At 41.9% G+C, this 9,933-nt stretch overlaps 1 long non-coding RNA gene across 2 annotated transcripts in view; it reads right to left on the reverse strand.

Annotated features, from left to right (window-relative positions):
• Positions 1–1,457: 1,457 nt before the first annotated feature.
• Positions 1,458–9,933, reverse strand: part of LOC121933210 — a 48,615-nt gene continuing 40,139 nt past the window's right edge. For both annotated transcript variants that reach the window (XR_006104485.1, XR_006104484.1), the window contains exons 2-3: positions 7,246–7,347; positions 1,458–1,774 (exon numbers count right to left, since the gene is read on the reverse strand). This is a non-coding gene — a long non-coding RNA (uncharacterized LOC121933210). The remainder of the gene's footprint in view (positions 1,775–7,245; positions 7,348–9,933) is intronic.

The raw sequence follows: 9,933 nt of genomic DNA on the forward strand, positions 1-9,933 counted from the left end.
ATCCATCTATCTCTTGTTGCCCCCCACATGGCTATGTAGTGACTGGTGGCAGTGGCAAAGGGTGCAAAGGGGCAGAACTTTCAGGGGGTGGGACTTCCAGGGGCAGGACTTCCAGTGGGGTTTCTGGGGTGGAGGGCTGCCCAGAAAAACCCCTCAATAGGGCCTGGGTGCCAGGAAAAGACCCTCCGCAGGGTCTGATTGCCAGGAAAAGCCCTTCTGCAGGGCCTGGACATTGGGAAAAGCCCCCACATGGGGCCTGGGTGCCAGCAAAAGCCCCTCCACTGGGCCTAGGTGCCGGGAAAAATCCTATTCAGATCACCTACATTCCCCTCTTCCAAAACTGGCCCTATCTCTATTTCTAACAGCCTCTATCTCTATCACTTAGCCCTATCTAACAAGTAAACCTCTTAAGTTATACCTTTTCTCCCATAGCACCCCCTCACCCAGCTCAGCCATGAAGCCCAGTGGGTGACCTTGGACAAGTCACACAGTCTGTCTCAGGGGAAGGCAATGACAAACTTCTTCTGAACAAATCTTGCCAAGAAAACCCCATCATAGATTTGTCTTGGGACTTCCATACTTCAGAAACAACATGAAGACATGCAATAACAACAGCAGCAGCAACATCAACAACCCCTGACAACATCTCAGGATCTGTGATTGGCTGGCTCTATTCAGGCTTGCCCAGCTTCTTGTTTTGCAACAGCCATGTATTGTTTAGTGGAAAGCAGGCAGTGCTTGAGACAATGGACTTTATCACACCGGGGCTAAAACGTTCCCCGATGCATTCTAACATGCACGAGCAGGGCCGTGCACGGAGCGTGATGGGAACCCGATGGGGCCCAGAACGCGACTTTACCGCACAGGGAATGCCGCCGCCACCGCCGAGCGTTCCCATCAGGTTCCAGAGGACACCATTTCTGGGAACTGTTTCAAAACAGCACAGAGGTCACCTTGCAGCCCAAGTACCAGATCCAGGGAGGGATCTTCAGAGGGAGAGGGCAAAGTTACTGAATTCCAAAGTTCAGAATTCAAGGGCTGTCATGGAAAGGTGTTGTCTCACTTGTGCCAGATTGACAAGCAAGAGACAGGTGGATTTGAAGGGAAGGGAGAGGGGCGATGGGGTGTAGTTCTGCCTGGAAGTTAATGCCCTATCACCTGCTGCAGGACCATGGCCTTTTTGTCCGTATTTACATGCAGAAAACACAACAATATCCACACAACTGTGGTTCACTGGTGTAGGTTTGACAAGCATACGGGACACCATTTATCAATAATAGTTATTTATCAATAATATCACCTATGTAGGACCAATGACATTTTAATGCCTGAAGCTGAATGATGTTGTTTCTGTAACCTAGTATGATTGGATGCATAAAGTATCCAAGCAGCAATAAGACAAGGGGTGGAGACATATCAGCACCAAATCAGCAAAGGAAAAAGCACAGAAAGCCTACTGCTGCATGAGAGATGATTTAATAACTATTTACATGTTTTCATGTGGCAAATGCATTTCACAACATCTGTTCCTTCTTCACAAATTGTAAGAAATTCAGCACCAAAGAAATATCAGACTGTAGATTCCTCTTGCTTCCTGAGCATGAAACTCCCTTGATATTCCAAAACATGTCAGCTGCATGACAGTAGTTATTAAACTTTATCTCATTCAAACCTGGACTTCCTGTCCTTTTTCTTTGGATAGGACCCAAGGCCAGTCAATTTATTTTGGCAGCTGAAGCAGAAAAATCTCACAAGTTCCTCTCTCCATCCTTGGCTGTAAAAAATACAAAATAGTATGTTATATAACTAACCATTTGCTGCTCTTACGTGACATCCGAAACCACTCTGCCTAATCACAGGGCCAGACATGCAGTTGGAAATGAATGAGACCTACCCAGGAACAAAAGTTAGAGTTGTTGTGTATCTTTAAAACAATGTTCTTTGACAAACAGTGGTCTGCAGTTAAATCCCTCTCAATTCTTGCAACTGGGGGAGGAGAAAAGGTTGCAAGGCTATGTCTATGGCAGTATAGCATGATGAAGAACCAAGCCACAGATGGACACGTAGCAACAGTTTTTGGACCTCTACAGACAGGCAGGATACTATGGACCAACCCATGGTCTGCTGGCTATCACAGTGCAGTTTCAAGGAAATTCCATCAGACACAGCCAGTCTTTTTAGACGACTTTAAGAGCCCTTGGGGCCTGGGTCAGTCCAGAACTGCTGGATTGGCATCTGGACAAGCCAATCCTGACTTGGGTCTATTGGCCTGCATTGTTCATATAGGACAATGCCAAACTGGTGGAGGTGGGCGGACATGGGGCTTTTGGCCTGTCTGTTCAGCCCCATGGGTTCATTTTCAGAAGCTGGAATAGCAGAATTCCTTGAGGAAAGTGGGTAGCTCAGTTATGCTACCTTCTTTACTTATGATGTTTGACATCCCTAAAAAGTAAGGTGTTCAGTATTTAGCAATTAGTTAAGGAACAGCTGTTGACTAAATGCTGCACATCTGTCTAAAATCACAAAGGACGAGAAGAAATTCCCACAGGAGAACCAGAGTTTGGATATGTTTCATTTTAGACTATAGTACTACATCCAGAATCCTCATCCAGCATATCAAGAGGCTCTGATCCAGTGACTCTAATCAGGGTTTGGGAAACATTACTTTTGGGACCTACATCCAAATGTTAACTAGAGGGCATGCACTGCATCAGTGTGTTGAACTGAATCACCAGTGGTGATTTGCTATGTTCCTATTGATTCACTAAATCTACTTGAGCTGATAATTGGATGTAGATCTTAAACTGCCACTCTCAGGTTCCTTCATTTCACATGATCAGGCCACTGAGGACTTCCGGGAGATGTAGTTTTTAAAACAGGTAACACATTTGCAAGCTCTAATCAGAAATACATAGGATGTACCCTCACATTGTAGACTTTATGCACTTTTGTGGCTATAGGAGGCTTAATGTTAGGTCTCCATATTAAGAATCATTTTTGTTGTCCATTTTTCAGAGACTGGTCAATCCAGAAGGAAGTCAAAAGGAGAAACAGGTGCCCTCTATTGATGCTGCAGAACCACACAAAAATCATTCTTCCCTCTCTTGCTCCAAAGATGGAGCCCTTCAGGATACACCTAAAATATGCTCGCTCTTCTGCAGTAGCAAGAGTTTTGCTAACGCTAGGCAAATGTGCATCCTTGACATCCGAATGAATTCTTATGAATCTTATTTGTATTCAGCACAGCGTATATCTGTCTTTTTCATATTTGAGACATCAGCTGTCAGGGGATTGGAGTTAGCAGCTCTGCTGACACAATGAATCTGCAGGAAGAGTTTTCTGACAAACAGAAATCCAGCATTCATAATACTGGTTGTTGTAGCCAAAGCAAAGTCAGATAGGTGCTCACTGGAGAATGTTTGTATTTTCTTGAACTATGAATGTTTACACTGGACAGTGACAGTTATGGTGATGGATTTAGGCCACAGTAATATCACCAGGCAACTGTATGAAATATGCTTAGAAGTAACTGGTGTTGACTATAGGAATGTATTAACCAAGATGTAAGATTGTATGTTTTGTATGCTTGTAGTATTATATGTTTGTTTTAAAATTGGAGGAGGGGAGAATTTATGTTTATATTTGTCTGTGTGTATGTTTAAGATTTTATGTTTAATAAAAAAAATTCAAAACATTAAAAAAAAGAAGTAACTGGTGTTGAGATTCATAACTGGACCATGGTGGTAAATCAGATCCCCGTCATCCACCTGCATGTCTAATAATAGCTTTGTGGGGATGGGTGTGATTTAAGAGTGCAGAGGTAAATGGGTTAACTTAGGACCCGAACAGACAGGCCAAAATAAAGTTGCTCCGAGTCACTTTGGAGGTATGCTGTTTAAATGCTGCATGCATCCTAACAGGCCAAAAGTCGCACCAAAGCCATGCTCCAGTCCTAAGGACTAGAGCACAGCTTTGGCGCAGCTTCTGGCTTCTTAAGATGTGTTTGTCATTTAAACAGCATACATCCAAAGTGACCCAAAACAGCTTTATTTTGGCCTGTCTGTTCAGGCCCATTGTGACCTTCACATCTTTCCTTGTTCTTATATTTGCGCTGCACTCATATGTGTGATACTGGCACTGTGTTCCATGGTATACACTGAAATTGCTTAGATACGTCTAGGATTACATTACAAGTCTTTGATTTCCATCCAGGATTCTGACATCATTCCATTTTTATACGGAAGCTTCACAATGTCACTCAACTTTATTGGCTGTTCTCTGCGCTCCTTATTATTCTTTACAGCCAATGAATTCTTGATTCCTATTTTTTAAATGTACAAATGTTCCAGCCATCTTTGATTTTCCCAGTCTTTGATCCCTCATGACATCCCAGTTCTGTATTATTCCATTTGCAATCCTGTATGTCCTGATGCACCACATTTCATTTTCTTGTTTATCTTCAAGATTCACTTGAAGCACTGTTCCCTCCCACTGATATACCTAATGCTTTTTATGTACCTATTTTAAAACTTCTTCTCCTTCTTTGCCTTTCAGTTTCCAGTGCCAAAACATGTATGGTAACAAACTGGGATGTATAGTAACCACCTGGAATTACTACTAAATCCCCCCAACAAAGAGGGAGCCTGAACCAATTATGTTTCTCTGACAAATTAGCTTGCACATCAGATTTTTTTTCCTCTAGGCTACTATTTTTCTCAGATCTACTTTACACTCTTAAGCATATGTATTACAAGATCAAAAAGACTATTGTCCAAATCCAATTGTTAGTCCCAACTAGAACATACCCTTTAAAACAAGGGGGATGTTGTAAATGAGCATTTATGTTTATTCCATTGATTCAGTCACTGGATTTAAGCCTTTTCAAAGAAGTAGCCTAGTTAGTTCTGTTGCTGCTGTGCTGCTGTTGTTGTTCTGTGCCTTCAAGTAGTTTTTGACTTATGGCAACGCTAAGGCAAAACTATCATGGGGGTTTCTTGGCTAGTTTTTTCTGAGATGGTTTGCCTTTGCCTTCGTCTGAGGCTGAGAGCATATGACTTGTCCAAGTTCATCCAATGGGTTTACATACTTGTGCCAGGATTCAAGCCCTGGCCTCCAGAGTCATAGTCCAACACTCAAACCACTACTGCATCATGTTGGCTCCTTTGTTAGTTTCTTGCAGCATAAAAAGGGGGCGGGGGGAAGAAGGAATTTGGCAGCACCTTTTAGCATCAGCTTTCCAAAGAAGTGGGTTCACAAAAGCTCTTGCTAAAATAATTTAAAATTTTAGTCTTAAATGTGCTGGTACATTTGTTCTTTCCCCCTCCCTGTCCCCCTCCCTTTGTGCTTTTGAGGGATTTAGGCCTGTGTCTAAAGAGATCCTGAACTGTTTGTTTCCCTTTTATTATTTGCTTTTAATAAAAGTTTTAAGATTTCAACATTATTCTTTCTCTCTCACTCACTCTCTCACCCACAAAAACACATGGGTCTTATTTCCATTCCCTTCTCATCACATCTGAAAATAACAAAACAGTAGTGACCAAATTTACCAAGTCAAGATTGTCAAGAAAAATAGAGAAATTTCCAAATGCTTTACACATGATGCACAGTGGCCTGAAAGGCACTGCTGTTCTTGTTCTTGCTCTTGCTGTTTGCCTTCAAGTCATTTCTGACTAATGGAGACTCTAAAGCAAATCACAGTTTTCTTGAAAATATTTATTTAGAGAGGGTTTTGCCTTTGCCTTCCTCTGACACTGAGAGAATGTGAGTTGCTCAAAATCACCCAGTAAGTTTCCATGGGTGAGTGGAGATTCAAATCTTTGTCTCCAGAGTCATGGTGGAACAATCAAAGCACTGTAATTAAAATGCAAAAGTCAAAACAGCAAATTAGAAGTGGAGGCATTTCATTTCTATTTGTGACTCTTTCAGCACAAACTTGCCATTTGATCAAAAATATCTGGATTCCAGACTCTTTCTATAGCTGCAGCTTCCCCATAGCATAGAATAACAGACACACTGCAATTTAAATTCCCTTTAAAATCTGGTGATTTAGTGAGCATGTAGCAAATAAAAAGAAATAGTCCATGTGAAGATGCATTTTTACTCAAAAACAATTTGTTAGCTGCTGGAACACAAGAAATAGGAGCAGCAAACAATCAGTGGTACATTTGAGAGCCAACAAAGTAAGCACATTGCTTTCTCAGTGTGTAAAGCTGCCATTGGAATTTCATCATAGGGGGAATGTTAGGATAACTTGTCTTGTCCATAACAAGCAGGCAGTGCTGGACAAAGGTGATGGGGGTGCTAGTCCACACACCTGGAGGGTAGTAAGTTGGGGATGGCAACATGACCCATACATAGTCTTCTCTTACCACATTTATAGAACTGTTTAATTCTTTTATCTACTCAGTTATATCTGGGTAGTGGTTTGAGTCTTGGACTATGACTCTGGAGAGCAGGGTTTGAATCCCAGCTTGGCCATGTTAACCCACTGGGTGAAGCTGGGCAAGTGACACCCTCTCAGCCTCAGAGGATGGGAAGACAAACCTGTTCTGAAGAAACTTGCCAAGAAAACTCTATGTGAAGTTTGCCTTCAGGTCACCATAAGTCAGAAACAAGGGACAGATATCACCATCATGTTGTCCAGATGCTTCTAAATGGAGTAGATGCAACTACAATCTAATCCATCCAGCAGAGATCTTACGTTCTTATATAAGAACATAATCTGCCCCATGCATTTGTCTTGTGCCTACGGGCAGCAGGTGCCAGGAAAAGCACTCACAGGTGAGTCAAATCAGTCTGAGTCATACATTGTTAGTCAAGGGAGTTTACCAAGGTTGAAAGCAGCTGCAGTAGGGAGGTCTCAACTGTTCCACAATCCATCACTCACAATAACCAATGTCACAAGAGAAAGACAAAGAAATGTACACCATAAGCCAGTCCAGAGGCCAAGAATGCAAATAAAGCTGCACATAGGAAGTGCACAAAATAATGAACAGTTTTGAACAAAAAAAAAACTTCCAACAGCTGCTGTGGGATTTATAGCCATCTAGATGTTGATATCCAAGGTGCTTAATTGCTCAGCATTTCTTATTGAAGAGATACTGGCTGTTCCTCTGCTGCTCCTTGTCAGGATGATGTTCAGCAAATGGTTGGTTTATCATCCTGACAAGAAACAGTGTCCCACAGCTTTAGCTGAAGCAGGGTTCCTCATCAACTGCATAGAATGGCATTCACCAGTATACTCACTTGGAGAACTCAATTTTATGGGAACTGGGGCATGATCTTTCCCAAATGACAGCTCAGTAAGGCCTTCAGTGTCATCTTGAAGGAGAAGCATACAGACATCATCTGAACCCAGAGGTTAGAAAAGTTAGGGGTTTTTTTTTGGCCTCTGACTCCCAGAACCTACAGCCAAGCTGGAGGATAAACTTCAACTTTCTGCGGCCTTCAGAAGGATAAGACAGCTGTTCCTCTCTCACTAGGCCTCAGGACAAACTTCTGAGCTTTGTCCTTCAGGCTTGCCAGTTGCCATTTTCCACTTTGCTGTGATATTTCTTGTTTGATGTCGTTTTGTGCTCAAATGGGAAGACATTCACTCTTTGCAGCGACAGCAAATTGAGAGCACTGCATAAAAAGCTGTAACATTTCTGATCATTACAGCTATGTTTCAAACATCATTTCATAGGCATTACTGATGGCTTGGTGCTGATTGCACTCTGCCCAGAAACTCTTGAAGAGAGTGGTTTTCTCTTGAACTGAAGGTGGTGTTTGAATGGAAAGATACTTTCACTCTGCCTCCCTTGAATACAAACTGGGAACATCCAAAGGAAGAAAGTTGTAGGTAGTGAAATGGATTACTACCTGCTCCTTGCTGGACTGCACATTTTAGCTTTAAAGTTAGGTGAGATTTTTTAAATACACACATTTACACAAACATCTTATAGGCAATACATAATGCTGAATGTGTAAAATAAGATGCAGGGGAAGATGGTGACAGGTTTTGGGAAAAACAGCTCTGAAAGTGTTAAAAAAATGGATGGGAGCATTCAAATCAGAAACAATTGCTGTTGTTCCGTGTGAGCCTCAGTGAATAGCTAGTCACATTAAAAATCCTTCATTTGACACTGTAACATTTCCATAGAAAGTGGGTCCTAATAAATATTTTTAGTTAAAATTTGCAAAGCCCAAGAACAAAACAGTATACAGTACTCCATTATTTTTCATTCTCTCTCACACACTAACAAAATTAACACGTTCATGAGCATAAACTTGAAGACAAAATTCATCCACCCCTAACTAAACTATTTATAGATACTAACTACAGGACTAGAGTGTACACTGACCATAAGACTGGTCAAACTCTTCAGAAGAGCCTAGTTCAGCTCAGGCTCACTTGCACTATGCTTCACTTGGATGGAGACTTTGGTTCCATACCCAAGAGAAGACTCAGAAATATGAAGTGTAATGCCTTCGATTGACTATTGCTGGAAATAAAAGAACCATTAAGTAATTTTTTTTTTCTTTGGGTTGGAGTAGATAGGCAAGAAAAAGCAGCTCGATCCGTCTATTTCCCAAAGCAGGTCACACAGCCCACTCCCAAGGTGGGCCAAATTCCCGACTGCACAGCATAGCATCAAGCTGCACCGCTAAGTAATTTTCTTTTGTTGCCCCCCCCCAGCATGCACGCATACCATCACACAAGCACACTGGTGGCAACCCCCAAGTACCTCCCACTACCTGCCTAGATACTATCCCATTAGATAGCCATCCTTTTCATCAGGCACACAGTTGCACGTGTGATGCTCCATCTGTACAGAGTATTGACGCATCTGTGTGTGAGTGATACATTGGCCAAGCACAATCATGGAGGCCCCCCATACATGCCCCCCTCACCCCATGCCCCTCTGTTGGACTCTCTGGTTTGTGTAAATTTTAGTTACATGCACTTTCATTTCTTTGCTTTGCCGCAGCCTCGCAATCACCTCGGGGTGTTTATATACAGAGGCGAAGATGCGCATCTTCCATGTTAAGTTTCTGCCTTCAAAGTGGATGGAAACTGCTTTATTTAGCCCATCTATTCCACTCCTTTATCTCAGAGCAGGATGAAGTGGAGGCATGGGAGTTATTGGGAGATGATTATGCCTGATAAATCGCAGGTAAATAGATGCAGGGGGGTTGTACAGCATATCTCAATTTATTTATTTTTCTAGTAATGCCTATTAGAGCATAGCAACCTGAGCAAAGTTTATTTCAGCATCAACATAAGTGTTCTATGTGGCAGATTTTGTGATAAGAAACATTTATTACTGTAACAGTTATCCTTTCCTTTATTACAAAATAGTATTAGTACAGCAGATGATTGGATGGAATTTTGTGTGCTGTTAACCAAACAGTATGTTCAGTTCATGAAACATAAGCTAGGTACAGTAATCTTCAGTTTTATCAGACCTTGAATTGGTCTCTTCAATATGGATCCAAGAATTATGGAACTTGACCATGTATTTATATGATAGTATTGCCGCTTGTCTAATAGACCTTGCACTAGGCTGCAAACCAGTTCTTGCACATCAGTTAAAGACTAGTGTGCTAAGACCTTGGGAGAAGCACAATAGCAGTGAGGAAATTCCTCCCTAGTCCCTGAAATCCTTATCTGAACCATACTGGACCTCATACACCTTAGCAGAAACAAATGCTGAAGCAAAAAGCCTCAATGAGAGTCCCTCTTGCACACATACACACACTGAAGGAGACTCCAGGTTTTACCTTGACCTATCCACAGGTCATGGCAAAATCCATAATTTTGGCCCCAAAACCTGCCCTCAACTTATACATGAGGTCAACTTATAGTCAAGTATATACAGTATGTTCTGTGTATATTTCTTGCTGTATTTTAATCTATTGTTTCTGCCTCAATCCATAGCAAGAGGACAGAAA

Source organism: Sceloporus undulatus, chromosome 6, assembly GCF_019175285.1.
Source record: "Sceloporus undulatus isolate JIND9_A2432 ecotype Alabama chromosome 6, SceUnd_v1.1, whole genome shotgun sequence".
NCBI classification, from domain to species: domain Eukaryota; kingdom Metazoa; phylum Chordata; class Lepidosauria; order Squamata; family Phrynosomatidae; genus Sceloporus; species Sceloporus undulatus.